Consider the following 14272-nt stretch of genomic DNA (forward strand, 5'->3'; position numbering starts at 1 on the left):
TTATAGATACTCCCTCTGAGTAGTTATAGATACTCCCTCTGAGTAGTTATAGATACTACCTCTGAGTAGTTATAGATACTCCCTCTGAGTAGTTATAGATACTCCCTCTGAGTAGTTATAGATACTACCTCCGAGTAGTTATAGATACTCCCTCTGAGTAGTTATAGATACTCCCTCTGAGTAGTTATAGATACTACCTCTGAGTAGTTATAGATACTACCTCTGAGTAGTTATAGATACCACCACTGAGTAGTTATAGATACTCCCTCTGAGTAGTTATAGATACTCCCTCTGAGTAGTTATAGATACCACCACTGAGTAGTTATAGATACTCCCTCTGAGTAGTTATAGATACTCCCTCTGAGTAGTTATAGATACTCCCTCTGAGTAGTTATAGATACTACCTCTGAGTAGTTATAGATACTACCTCTGAGTAGTTATAGATACTCCCTCTGAGTAGTTATAGATACTCCCTCTGAGTAGTTATAGATACTCCCTCTGAGTAGTTATAGATACTACCTCTGAGTAGTTATAGATACTCCCTCTGAGTAGTTATAGATACTACCTCTGAGTAGTTATAGATACTACCTCTGAGTAGTTATAGATACCACCACTGAGTAGTTATAGATACTACCACTGAGTAGTTATAGATACTACCACTGAGTAGTTATAGATACTACCACTGAGTAGTTATAGATACTACCTCTGAGTAGTTATAGATACCACCACTGAGTAGTTATAGATACTACCACTGAGTAGTTATAGATACTACCACTGAGTAGTTATAGATACTCCCTCTGAGTAGTTATAGATACTACCACTGAGTAGTTATAGATACTCCCTCTGAGTAGTTATAGATACTACATCTGAGTAGTTATAGATACTCCCTCTGAGTAGTTATAGATACTACCTCTGAGTAGTTATAGATACTCCCTCTGAGTAGTTATAGATACTACCTCTGAGTAGTTATAGATACTCCCTCTGAGTAGTTATAGATACTCCCTCTGAGTAGTTATAGATACTACCACTGAGTAGTTATAGATACTCCCTCTGAGTAGTTATAGATACTACCACTGAGTAGTTATAGATACTCCCTCTGAGTAGTTATAGATACTCCCTCTGAGTAGTTATAGATACTCCCTCTGAGTAGTTATAGATACTACCACTGAGTAGTTATAGATACTACCACTGAGTAGTTATAGATACTACCTCTGAGTAGTTATAGATACTCCCTCTGAGTAGTTATAGATACTCCCTCTGAGTAGTTATAGATACTACCACTGAGTAGTTATAGATACTACCTCTGAGTAGTTATAGATACTCCCTCTGAGTAGTTATAGATACTCCCTCTGAGTAGTTATAGATACCACCACTGAGTAGTTATAGATACTACCTCTGAGTAGTTATAGATACTCCCTCTGAGTAGTTATAGATACTACCTCTGAGTAGTTATAGATACTACCTCTGAGTAGTTATAGATACTACCTCTGAGTAGTTATAGATACTCCCTCTGAGTAGTTATAGATACTACCTCTGAGTAGTTATAGATACTCCCTCTGAGTAGTTATAGATACTACCACTGAGTAGTTATAGATACTACCTCTGAGTAGTTATAGATACTCCCTCTGAGTAGTTATAGATACTCCCTCTGAGTAGTTATAGATACTACCTCTGAGTAGTTATAGATACTACCTCTGAGTAGTTACAGATACTCCCTCTGAGTAGTTATAGATACTACCTCTGAGTAGTTATAGATACTACCTCTGAGTAGTTATAGATAATCCCTCTGAGTAGTTATAGATACTACCACTGAGTAGTTATAGATACTACCTCTGAGTAGTTATAGATACTCCCTCTGAGTAGTTATAGATACTACCACTGAGTAGTTATAGATACTCCCTCTGAGTAGTTATAGATACTACCTCTGAGTAGTTATAGATACTCCCTCTGAGTAGTTATAGATACTACCACTGAGTAGTTATAGATACTACCACTGAGTAGTTATAGATACTCCCTCTGAGTAGTTATAGATACTACCACTGAGTAGTTATAGATACTCCCTCTGAGTAGTTATAGATACTCCCTCTGAGTAGTTATAGATACTCCCTCTGAGTAGTTATAGATACTACCTCTGAGTAGTTATAGATACTCCCTCTGAGTAGTTATAGATACTCCCTCAGAGTAGTTATAGATACTACCTCTGAGTAGTTATAGATACTCCCTCTGAGTAGTTATAGATACTACCTCTGAGTAGTTATAGATACTACCACTGAGTAGTTATAGATACTACCTCTGAGTAGTTATAGATACTCCCTCTGAGTAGTTATAGATACTCCCACTGAGTAGTTATAGATACTCCCTCTGAGTAGTTATAGATACTACCTCTGAGTAGTTATAGATACTCCCTCTGAGTAGTTATAGATACTACCACTGAGTAGTTATAGATACCACCACTGAGTAGTTATAGATACTACCTCTGAGTAGTTATAGATACTCCCTCTGAGTAGTTATAGATACTCCCTCTGAGTAGTTATAGATACTCCCTCTGAGTAGTTATAGATACTACCTCTGAGTAGTTATAGATACTCCCTCTGAGTAGTTATAGATACTACCACTGAGTAGTTATAGATACTCCCTCTGAGTAGTTATAGATACTCCCTCTGAGTAGTTATAGATACTACCTCTGAGTAGTTATAGATACTCCTCTGAGTAGTTATAGATACTCCTCTGAGTAGTTATAGATACTCCTCTGAGTAGTTATAGATACTCCCTCTGAGTAGTTATAGATACTACCTCTGAGTAGTTATAGATACTCCCTCTGAGTAGTTATAGATACTACCTCTGAGTAGTTATAGATACTACCTCTGAGTAGTTATAGATACCACCACTGAGTAGTTATAGATACTACCACTGAGTAGTTATAGATACTACCACTGAGTAGTTATAGATACCACCACTGAGTAGTTATAGATACTACCTCTGAGTAGTTATAGATACCACCACTGAGTAGTTATAGATACTACCACTGAGTAGTTATAGATACTCCCTCTGAGTAGTTATAGATACTACCACTGAGTAGTTATAGATACTCCCTCTGAGTAGTTATAGATACTACCTCTGAGTAGTTATAGATACTCCCTCTGAGTAGTTATAGATACTACCTCTGAGTAGTTATAGATACTCCCTCTGAGTAGTTATAGATACTACCTCTGAGTAGTTATAGATACTCCCTCTGAGTAGTTATAGATACTCCCTCTGAGTAGTTATAGATACTACCACTGAGTAGTTATAGATACTCCCTCTGAGTAGTTATAGATACTACCACTGAGTAGTTATAGATACTCCTCTGAGTAGTTATAGATACTCCCTCTGAGTAGTTATAGATACTCCCTCTGAGTAGTTATAGATACTACCACTGAGTAGTTATAGATACTACCACTGAGTAGTTATAGATACTACCTCTGAGTAGTTATAGATACTCCCTCTGAGTAGTTATAGATACTCCCTCTGAGTAGTTATAGATACTACCACTGAGTAGTTATAGATACTACCTCTGAGTAGTTATAGATACTCCTCTGAGTAGTTATAGATACTCCTCTGAGTAGTTATAGATACCACCACTGAGTAGTTATAGATACTACCTCTGAGTAGTTATAGATACTCCTCTGAGTAGTTATAGATACTACCACTGAGTAGTTATAGATACTACCTCTGAGTAGTTATAGATACTCCTCTGAGTAGTTATAGATACTCCTCTGAGTAGTTATAGATACTACCTCTGAGTAGTTATAGATACTCCTCTGAGTAGTTATAGATACTACCACTGAGTAGTTATAGATACTACCTCTGAGTAGTTATAGATACTCCCTCTGAGTAGTTATAGATACTCCTCTGAGTAGTTATAGATACTACCTCTGAGTAGTTATAGATACTACCTCTGAGTAGTTATAGATACTCCTCTGAGTAGTTATAGATACTACCTCTGAGTAGTTATAGATACTACCTCTGAGTAGTTATAGATAATCCTCTGAGTAGTTATAGATACTACCTCTGAGTAGTTATAGATACTACCTCTGAGTAGTTATAGATACTCCCTCTGAGTAGTTATAGATACTACCACTGAGTAGTTATAGATACTACCTCTGAGTAGTTATAGATACTACCTCTGAGTAGTTATAGATACTCCCTCTGAGTAGTTATAGATACTACCACTGAGTAGTTATAGATACTACCTCTGAGTAGTTATAGATACTCCCTCTGAGTAGTTATAGATACTACCACTGAGTAGTTATAGATACTCCTCTGAGTAGTTATAGATACTCCCTCTGAGTAGTTATAGATACTACCTCTGAGTAGTTATAGATACTCCCTCTGAGTAGTTATAGATACTCCCTCTGAGTAGTTATAGATACTACCTCTGAGTAGTTATAGATACTCCCTCTGAGTAGTTATAGATACTACCACTGAGTAGTTATAGATACTACCTCTGAGTAGTTATAGATACTGGCTCTGAGTAGTTATAGATACTACCTCTGAGTAGTTATAGATACTCCCTCTGAGTAGTTATAGATACTACCACTGAGTAGTTATAGATACTACCTCTGAGTAGTTATAGATACTACCTCTGAGTGGTTATAGATACTACCTCTGAGTAGTTATAGATACTCCTCTGAGTAGTTATAGATACTCCTCTGAGTAGTTATAGATACTACCTCTGAGTAGTTATAGATACTCCTCTGAGTAGTTATAGATACTCCCTCTGAGTAGTTATAGATACTACCTCTGAGTAGTTATAGATACTCCCTCTGAGTAGTTATAGATACTACCACTGAGTAGTTATAGATACTCCCTCTGAGTAGTTATAGATACTCCCTCTGAGTAGTTATAGATACTACCACTGAGTAGTTATAGATACTACCTCTGAGTAGTTATAGATACTCCCTCTGAGTAGTTATAGATACTACCACTGAGTAGTTATAGATACTACCTCTGAGTAGTTATAGATACTCCCTCTGAGTAGTTATAGATACTCCCTCTGAGTAGTTATAGATACTACCTCTGAGTAGTTATAGATACTACCTCTGAGTAGTTATAGATACTACCACTGAGTAGTTATAGATACTACCACTGAGTAGTTATAGATACTCCCTCTGAGTAGTTATAGATACTCCCTCTGAGTAGTTATAGATACTACCTCTGAGTAGTTATAGATACTACCACTGAGTAGTTATAGATACTACCTCTGAGTAGTTATAGATACTCCCTCTGAGTAGTTATAGATACTACCACTGAGTAGTTATAGATACTCCCTCTGAGTAGTTATAGATACTCCCTCTGAGTAGTTATAGATACTCCCTCTGAGTAGTTATAGATACTCCCTCTGAGTAGTTATAGATACTACCTCTGAGTAGTTATAGATACTCCCTCTGAGTAGTTATAGATACTACCACTGAGTAGTTATAGATACTACCTCTGAGTAGTTATAGATACTCCCTCTGAGTAGTTATAGATACTACCACTGAGTAGTTATAGATACTCCTCTGAGTAGTTATAGATACTACCACTGAGTAGTTATAGATACTCCTCTGAGTAGTTATAGATACTCCTCTGAGTAGTTATAGATACTACCACTGAGTAGTTATAGATACTCCTCTGAGTAGTTATAGATACTCCCTCTGAGTAGTTATAGATACTACCTCTGAGTAGTTATAGATACTACCACTGAGTAGTTATAGATACTACCTCTGAGTAGTTATAGAGACTCCCTCTGAGTAGTTATAGATACTACCACTGAGTAGTTATAGATACTACCTCTGAGTAGTTATAGATACTCCCTCTGAGTAGTTATCGATACTCCCTCTGAGTAGTTATAGATACTACCACTGAGTAGTTATAGATACTCCCTCTGAGTAGTTATAGATACTACCACTGAGTAGTTATAGATACTACCTCTGAGTAGTTATAGATACTACCTCTGAGTAGTTATAGATACTACCACTGAGTAGTTATAGATACTACCTCTGAGTAGTTATAGATACTCCCTCTGAGTAGTTATAGAGACTCCCTCTGAGTAGTTATAGATACTACCACTGAGTAGTTATAGATACTACCTCTGAGTAGTTATAGATACTCCCTCTGAGTAGTTATAGATACTCCCTCTCAGTAGTTATAGAGACTCCCTCTGAGTAGTTATAGATACTACCACTGAGTAGTTATAGATACTACCTCTGAGTAGTTATAGATACTACCTCTGAGTAGTTATAGATACTCCCTCTGAGTAGTTATAGAGACTCCCTATGAGTAGTTATAGATACTACCACTGAGTAGTTATAGATACTACCTCTGAGTAGTTATAGATACTCCCTCTGAGTAGTTATAGATACTACCACTGAGTAGTTATAGATACTACCTCTGAGTAGTTATAGATACTACATCTGAGTAGTTATAGATACTCCCTCTGAGTAGTTATAGATACTACCTCTGAGTAGTTATAGATACTCCCTCTGAGTAGTTATAGATACTCCCTCAGAGTAGTTATAGATACTCCCTCTGAGTAGTTATAGATACTACCTCTGAGTAGTTATAGATACTCCTCTGAGTAGTTATAGATACTACCTCTGAGTAGTTATAGATACTACCTCTGAGTAGTTATAGATACTACCTCTGAGTAGTTATAGATACTCCTCTGAGTAGTTATAGATACTACCTCTGAGTAGTTATAGATACTACCTCTGAGTAGTTATAGACTCCTCTGAGTAGTTATAGATACTACCACTGAGTAGTTATAGATACTACCTCTGAGTAGTTATAGATACTCCTCTGAGTAGTTATAGAGACTCCTCTGAGTAGTTATAGATACTACCACTGAGTAGTTATAGATACTACCTCTGAGTAGTTATAGATACTCCTCTGAGTAGTTATAGATACTACCACTGAGTAGTTATAGATACTACCTCTGAGTAGTTATAGATACTCCTCTGAGTAGTTATAGATACTCCTCTGAGTAGTTATAGATACTACCACTGAGTAGTTATAGATACTCCCTCTGAGTAGTTATAGATAGAGTAGTTATAGATACTCCCTCTGAGTAGTTATAGATACTACCACTGAGTAGTTATAGATACTCCCTCTGAGTAGTTATAGATACTCCCTCTGAGTAGTTATAGATACTACCACTGAGTAGTTATAGAGACTCCCTCTGAGTAGTTATAGATACTCCCTCTGAGTAGTTATAGATACTCCCTCTGAGTAGTTATAGAGACTCCCTCTGAGTAGTTATAGATACTCCCTCTGAGTAGTTATAGATACTACCTCTGAGTAGTTATAGAGACTCCCTCTGAGTAGTTATAGATACTACCACTGAGTAGTTATAGATACTCCCTCTGAGTAGTTATAGATACTCCCTCTGAGTAGTTATAGATACTACCACTGAGTAGTTATAGATACTACCACTGAGTAGTTATAGATACTACCTCTGAGTAGTTATAGATACCACCACTGAGTAGTTATAGATACTACCTCTGAGTAGTTATAGATACTCCCTCTGAGTAGTTATAGATACTCCCTCTGAGTAGTTATAGAGACTCCCTCTGAGTAGTTATAGATACTACCTCTGAGTAGTTATAGATACTACCTCTGAGTAGTTATAGATACTCCCTCTGAGTAGTTATAGATACTACCACTGAGTAGTTATAGATACTCCCTCTGAGTAGTTATAGATACTACCACTGAGTAGTTATAGATACTACCTCTGAGTAGTTATAGATACTACCTCTGAGTAGTTATAGAGACTCCCTCTGAGTAGTTATAGATACTACCTCTGAGTAGTTATAGATACTACCTCTGAGTAGTTATAGATACTCCCTCTGAGTAGTTATAGATACTACCACTGAGTAGTTATAGATACTCCCTCTGAGTAGTTATAGATACTACCACTGAGTAGTTATAGATACTACCTCTGAGTAGTTATAGAGACTCCCTCTGAGTAGTTATAGATACTACCACTGAGTAGTTATAGATACTACCACTGAGTAGTTATAGATACTACCTCTGAGTAGTTATAGATACTCCCTCTGAGTAGTTATAGATACTCCCTCTGAGTAGTTATAGATACTCCCTCTGAGTAGTTATAGATACTCCCTCTGAGTAGTTATAGATACTACCACTGAGTAGTTATAGATACTCCCTCTGAGTAGTTATAGATACTCCCTCTGAGTAGTTATAGATACTACCACTGAGTAGTTATAGATACTACCTCTGAGTAGTTATAGATACTCCCTCTGAGTAGTTATAGATACTCCCTCTGAGTAGTTATAGATACTACCTCTGAGTAGTTATAGAGACTCCCTCTGAGTAGTTATAGATACTCCCTCTGAGTAGTTATAGATACTCCCTCTGAGTAGTTATAGATACTACCTCTGAGTAGTTATAGATACTCCCTCTGAGTAGTTATAGATACTACCACTGAGTAGTTATAGATACTACCTCTGAGTAGTTATAGATACTCCCTCTGAGTAGTTATAGATACTACCTCTGAGTAGTTATAGATACTCCCTCTGAGTAGTTATAGATACTCCCTCTGAGTAGTTATAGATACTCCCTCTGAGTAGTTATAGATACTACCTCTGAGTAGTTATAGATACTCCCTCTGAGTAGTTATAGATACTCCCTCTGAGTAGTTATAGATACTCCTCTGAGTAGTTATAGATACTCCCTCTGAGTAGTTATAGATACTACCTCTGAGTAGTTATAGATACTCCCTCTGAGTAGTTATAGATACTACCTCTGAGTAGTTATAGATACTACCTCTGAGTAGTTATAGATACTACCTCTGAGTAGTTATAGATACTACCACTGAGTAGTTATAGATACTACCTCTGAGTAGTTATAGATACTACCTCTGAGTAGTTATAGATACTACCACTGAGTAGTTATAGATACTACCTCTGAGTAGTTATAGATACTACCTCTGAGTAGTTATAGATACTCCCTCTGAGTAGTTATAGATACTACCTCTGAGTAGTTATAGATACTCCCTCTGAGTAGTTATAGATACTACCACTGAGTAGTTATAGATACTCCCTCTGAGTAGTTATAGATACTCCCTCTGAGTAGTTATAGATACTACCTCTGAGTAGTTATAGATACTACCTCTGAGTAGTTATAGATACCCTCTGAGTAGTAGATACTGAGTTATAGATACTACCTCTGAGTAGTTATAGATACTACCTCTGAGTAGTTAGATACCTCTGAGTAGTTATAGATACTACCTCTGAGTAGTTATAGATACTACCTCTGAGTAGTTATAGATGACCTCTGAGTAGTTATAGATACTACCTCTGAGTAGTTATAGAGACTCCCTCTGAGTAGTTATAGATACTACCACTGAGTAGTTATAGATACTACCTCTGAGTAGTTATAGATACTACCACTGAGTAGTTATAGATACTCCCTCTGAGTAGTTATAGATACTCCCTCTGAGTAGTTATAGATACTCCCTCTGAGTAGTTATAGATACTCCCTCTGAGTAGTTATAGATACTCCCTCTGAGTAGTTATAGGAACCACCACTGGGGGCAATCACTGCCTGATGCATTCTTTTAGTCTATCCAAGCACTGAGGAACAGAGCTCTGTTCCCCTGTCTCTAAAACACACACAACGCACACACACACATAAAGCTCGTAGAGAAGTGAAGATCCGTGATGGAGGCTGAAACCTGCAGCACTTTGAGCAGAAACACAACGATCATGGAACACGAGCTCCGAGCTGCGACACTGAGCTTCAGGCGTGAAAGTGTTAGGACTGAGTGGTGTTTGAACCCAAAATGCAGTACTCCGAAGGCAGGGAATGAGTTAATGCCTAACGAGGCATTTTAATGTCCAACAAGGCAATTAGATGTATATATATATAAATATACCTGAATACATAAAACTCACAGGCTGTTGTTAAGCATACGTATTTAGGTAGATCTATAAAATATACTTAGGGGCATTCGGAAGAGTAGTCAGAGTCCAGGCAGGGGGTCGTGGCACGGCAGGTCTGGAGTGAAAAAAGGTGTCAGAAGGAATGCAGCAAAGCACTGGAAACAGCTCTACAAAGAACGGACAGCAACAATGTCGCTCTAAGCTTCTACTGGTACTTGCCAGGTGATTCTATGGGATGATCTGGCGAGGAGCAGGAGTGAAGACCGGGTTCTTGTAGTCTCTGGAGTTGATTGTAACTGAGAGCAGGTGTGCAGTGCCAACGCCCAGTCTGTTACGACCTCAGACACTTAGGAAGTAGGACCCAATTGCACGACCCGGGAGACAGAGATAAAGTATTTGTAAGTACTTTATTTTTCGGTTCTGCAGTGAACAAATGAAAGCGCACGTAGTGGTGAGGATCAAAACCTTTTCAAGAGCATAACATAACCCGACCTGATCATGGCAAAAGACCAGACGAACTGACAAGGAACACTGGGAGACAGGGGAATTTAAGCACATGGTAACAAGACACAGGTGGGACCAATCAGGGGCGGGGCTGACACTGATGAGCATAGGAGACAGGTGTGATGACAGGTGAAAACAATCAGGAAGCCTGGAATGAGAGAAAGCGAACATAAATGACATGAACCTCTCTAGCATATCTGTCGGTGCACAACACAGTCAGCTCGTCACCAGGGAGGAAGGCTCAGATGAGCCTGAGTGTTTAGATGGTAGAGTGTGGACGGCGCAGTGGATAGCGCACAGGAACTCCAGCAGCAGAACGCAGAGGTGGCGGGTTCGAACCCCGTGGCGGGCTCGAAACCGTAACAGGACCCCCCCCTCGACGGGAGACCCCTGGCGACCCTCCAGGTGCATCAGGATGATCCCTGTAGAACTCTCGCAGGAGCTCAGGACTCATGATGAGGCCCCGGGAGACCCAACTGCGCTCCTCAGGTCCATACCCCTCCCAGTCGACCAGGTATTGGTACCCACGACCACAACGGCGCACTCGCAGTAGCCGCCGCACCGTCCACTGAGGATGCCCATCGACCATCTGTGGTGGAGGGGGAGCAAGGGGTGGAGGTGTCAAGGGACATGAGGAGATGGGTTTTATCTTGGAGACATGGAATACTGGGTGGACCCGCTTCATGGAGGAAGGGAGCTGGAGACATACAGCAACAGGATTGATGATACGCTCAATCCTGAAAGGTCCCAGGAACCGGGGCGCCAGCTTCCGGGACTCCACTTGTAGTGGCAGGTCAGACGACGCGAGATACACCTGCTGACCCACCCTGTACTGCGGGGCCTTGGTGCGCCGACGGTTGGCCCCTCGGCAAGCACGGGTGTTTGACCTTAGTAGAGCTGCACGGACCGTCCTCCATATTCTCCGGCATCGTTGTAGGTGGGCTTGCACCGAGGGGACGGCAACCTCCGTCTCCTGGGCCGGAAACAGGGGAGGCTGGTATCCCAGTGAGCACTCAAAGGGTGACATACCAGTGGCATCACAGACAAGGGTATTCATCGAGTACTCCACCCACGGCAGGTCCTTACTCCAGGATGACAGATGAAGAGCAGAAACGCATCGGAGGGCTGTCTCCATGTTCTGATTGGCCCACTCCGCCTGTCCATTTGTCTGCGGGTGATACCCGGAGGAGAGACTGATGGTGGCGCCAATGCCCCTACAGAAAGCCTTCCAAACTTGGGAGGTAAACTGGGGGCCACGGTCACTAACGATGTCGGCTGGGAGTTCGTGTAGGCGATATACATGTTCCATGAGCAACTCAGCGGTCTCCTTTGAAGAAGGTAGCTTAGGGAGGGCCACGAGGTGCACAGCCTTGGAAAAACGGTCTACCACCGTGAGGATAACGGTGTTGCCCATGGAAGGGGAAAGACCGGTGACGAAATCCAAAGAAATCTGTGACCAAGGACGACCCGGGACAGGAAGCGGGCGCAGGAGACCAGCAGGAGACTGATGGGACGCCTTGCTTCGAGCACATACCGTGCAGGCAGAAATGAACCTCCGAACATCCTCCACCATTGTAGGCCACCAGAATCTCCGGCGCACAAATGACAGGGTGCGGGTGATCCCTGGATGACAAGCCACCCGGCTGGCATGGCACCATTGAAGAACCTGGGACCGGACCGCATCAGGAACGAACAGTCGGTTGGGGGGTCCAGTTCCCGGATCAGGTTGAGTGCACTGAGCCCTCCTGACCGCTGCCTCGAGATCCGTGGTGATCACTCCAATCACCTGGGAAGCGGGGAGAATGGTGTCCCTGAATACCTCAGGGCCGGTGGATGTAGGAGAACGAGAGATTCGGCTCACCTGGAATCCCCTGGTCTCCGGTGAGCCTAATCTTTTGGCCGACTGGGACAGTCGTCTCTGATGTGACCCCTCTGGCCACAATACATGCAGAGACACCTGGTCCTCCTGCGCTCACGGAGGCGTTCGTCAACATCACTGGCAAGGCTGATGAGACTATTGAGATCAGCAGGCTTATCTCTAACCAGCTCATCCTTCAGAACCTCCGTGAGGCCATCTCTAAAGATACAGCGCAGAGTGGAGTCCTGCCATCCCGCGCTGGCTGCGAAAAGTTGAACTCGACTGCATAGGCAGCAACAGTGCGAGAGCCCTGCTTGATGTGGAGTAGCCGTGAGCCTGCATCCTGACCGCGACGGGTGATCAAAACCCTCCTGAACTCCTCCTCGAAGTTGGCATAGTTGTGTCTTGTCCCGGGTTGAAGCTCAAGAAAGACTGGACCCAACGAAGGCGTCACCGTAGTATGAGTGGCAACGTAGGCTACCCTGGCCGCATCGGCGGAAAACATGCTGGGCTGCATCTCAAAAACAAAATTGCACTGCAACATGAATCCCCTAAACTCTGTGAAAGCCCCGTCATAAGGCTTAGGGCTAGCTAAGCTAGGCTCCCGGGCTATAGGACCAGGAGGGGGAAGTGGACCCGGAGCTGCAGTGACAGGAACTTGCGGGGCTGGTGAGGCTGCGGCACCCAGAGCAGTCAACTGGGTGGAAATGGTGTTCAACTGAGTTAGCAGGGCCTGTTGGTCGCTGGCTAATTGCAGTAGTTGTTGAGAGTGGGTATGCTGCTCCCCAGCAACGCTCTGCATCATACCAGAAGCCTCACGAAGTAGCCGGGCCTGGTCAGCAAGCACCTTGTCCTGGCGTTGAATAGCAGCATGGGCAGAAGAGAGAGGCCCAGGTGGAGAGGCCTGACCTCCTGAGTTAGCTGAGTTCATGTTGGCCAGATCATCTGTTAGGGCTGAGTGGTGTTTGAACCCAAAATGCAGTACTCCGAAGGCAGGGAATGAGTTAATGCCTAACGAGGCGTTTTAATGTCCAACAAGGCAATTAGATGTATATCTATAAATCTACCTGAATACATAAAACTCACAGGCTGTTGTTAAGCATACGTATTTAGGTAGATCTATAAAATAAAAAATATACTTCGGGGCATTCGGAAGAGTAGTCAGAGTCCAGGCAGGGGGTCGTGGCACGGCAGGTCTGGAGTGAAAAAAGGTGTCAGAAGGAATGCAGCAAAGCACTGAAAACAGCTCTACAAAGAACGGACAGCAACACTGTAGCTCAAGGCTTCTCCTGGTACTTGCCAGGTGATTCTATGGGATGATCTGGCGAGGAGCAGGAGTGAAGACCGGGTTCTTGTAGTCTCTGGAGTTGATTGTAACTGAGAGCAGGTGTGCAGTGCCAACGCCCAGTCAGCTCGTCACCAGGGAGGAAGGCTCAGATGAGCCTGAGTGTTTAGATGGTAGAGTGTGGACAGCGCAGTGGATAGCGCACAGGAACTCCAGCAGCAGAACGCAGAGGTGGCGGGTTCGAACCCCGTGGCGGGTTCGAAAACGTAACAGAAAGGCTTCCTCTCTTTGGGCTTGGCTCCGCCTCTTTACACTTGCGGTACCTTCCATATGTCTGATGGCGTCGAGAACAGAGGGGATGGCAGGTCGGACTGATATATGGGTTTGACGAGGGTCAGAGGTCAGATACTGCTGCTGTCTGGGCAGCTGGTTCAGGGATGCCTCAGCTCCTCATTCCAATGCATTCCTCACCAACCTGTGTGTGTGTGTGTGAGTGTGTGTGTGAGTCTCTAGTAAAGCCTTTTCATTAGCCTTGGGTTTAGTGTGTCATTGTGGTGTAAATGTTTCAGAGGGTTAAGCCTCCTCTAAAACATCCTCCATTGCATATCTTTAACAGTGCCCCCTGGTGGCGGTTTGTTTTATGACAGCTGGTGCGTCCCCACTGGGAAAGAAAAAACAGTCCAAAATCAAGCTTTCACAATT

At 42.3% G+C, this 14272-nt stretch overlaps 1 protein-coding gene across 1 annotated transcript in view; it reads right to left on the reverse strand.

Annotated features, from left to right (window-relative positions):
* Window positions 1-14256: 14256 nt before the first annotated feature.
* sult4a1 (sulfotransferase family 4A, member 1) overlaps window positions 14257-14272 on the reverse strand; it is an 11378-nt gene continuing 11362 nt past the window's right edge. The window contains exon 7 of the mRNA XM_056425177.1: window positions 14257-14272. This exon is cut by the window's right edge and continues 1290 nt beyond it. The gene's annotated coding sequence lies outside the window, so the exon portion shown is untranslated.

This window comes from Pseudoliparis swirei, chromosome 10, assembly GCF_029220125.1.
Source record: "Pseudoliparis swirei isolate HS2019 ecotype Mariana Trench chromosome 10, NWPU_hadal_v1, whole genome shotgun sequence".
Lineage (NCBI taxonomy): Eukaryota > Metazoa > Chordata > Actinopteri > Perciformes > Liparidae > Pseudoliparis > Pseudoliparis swirei.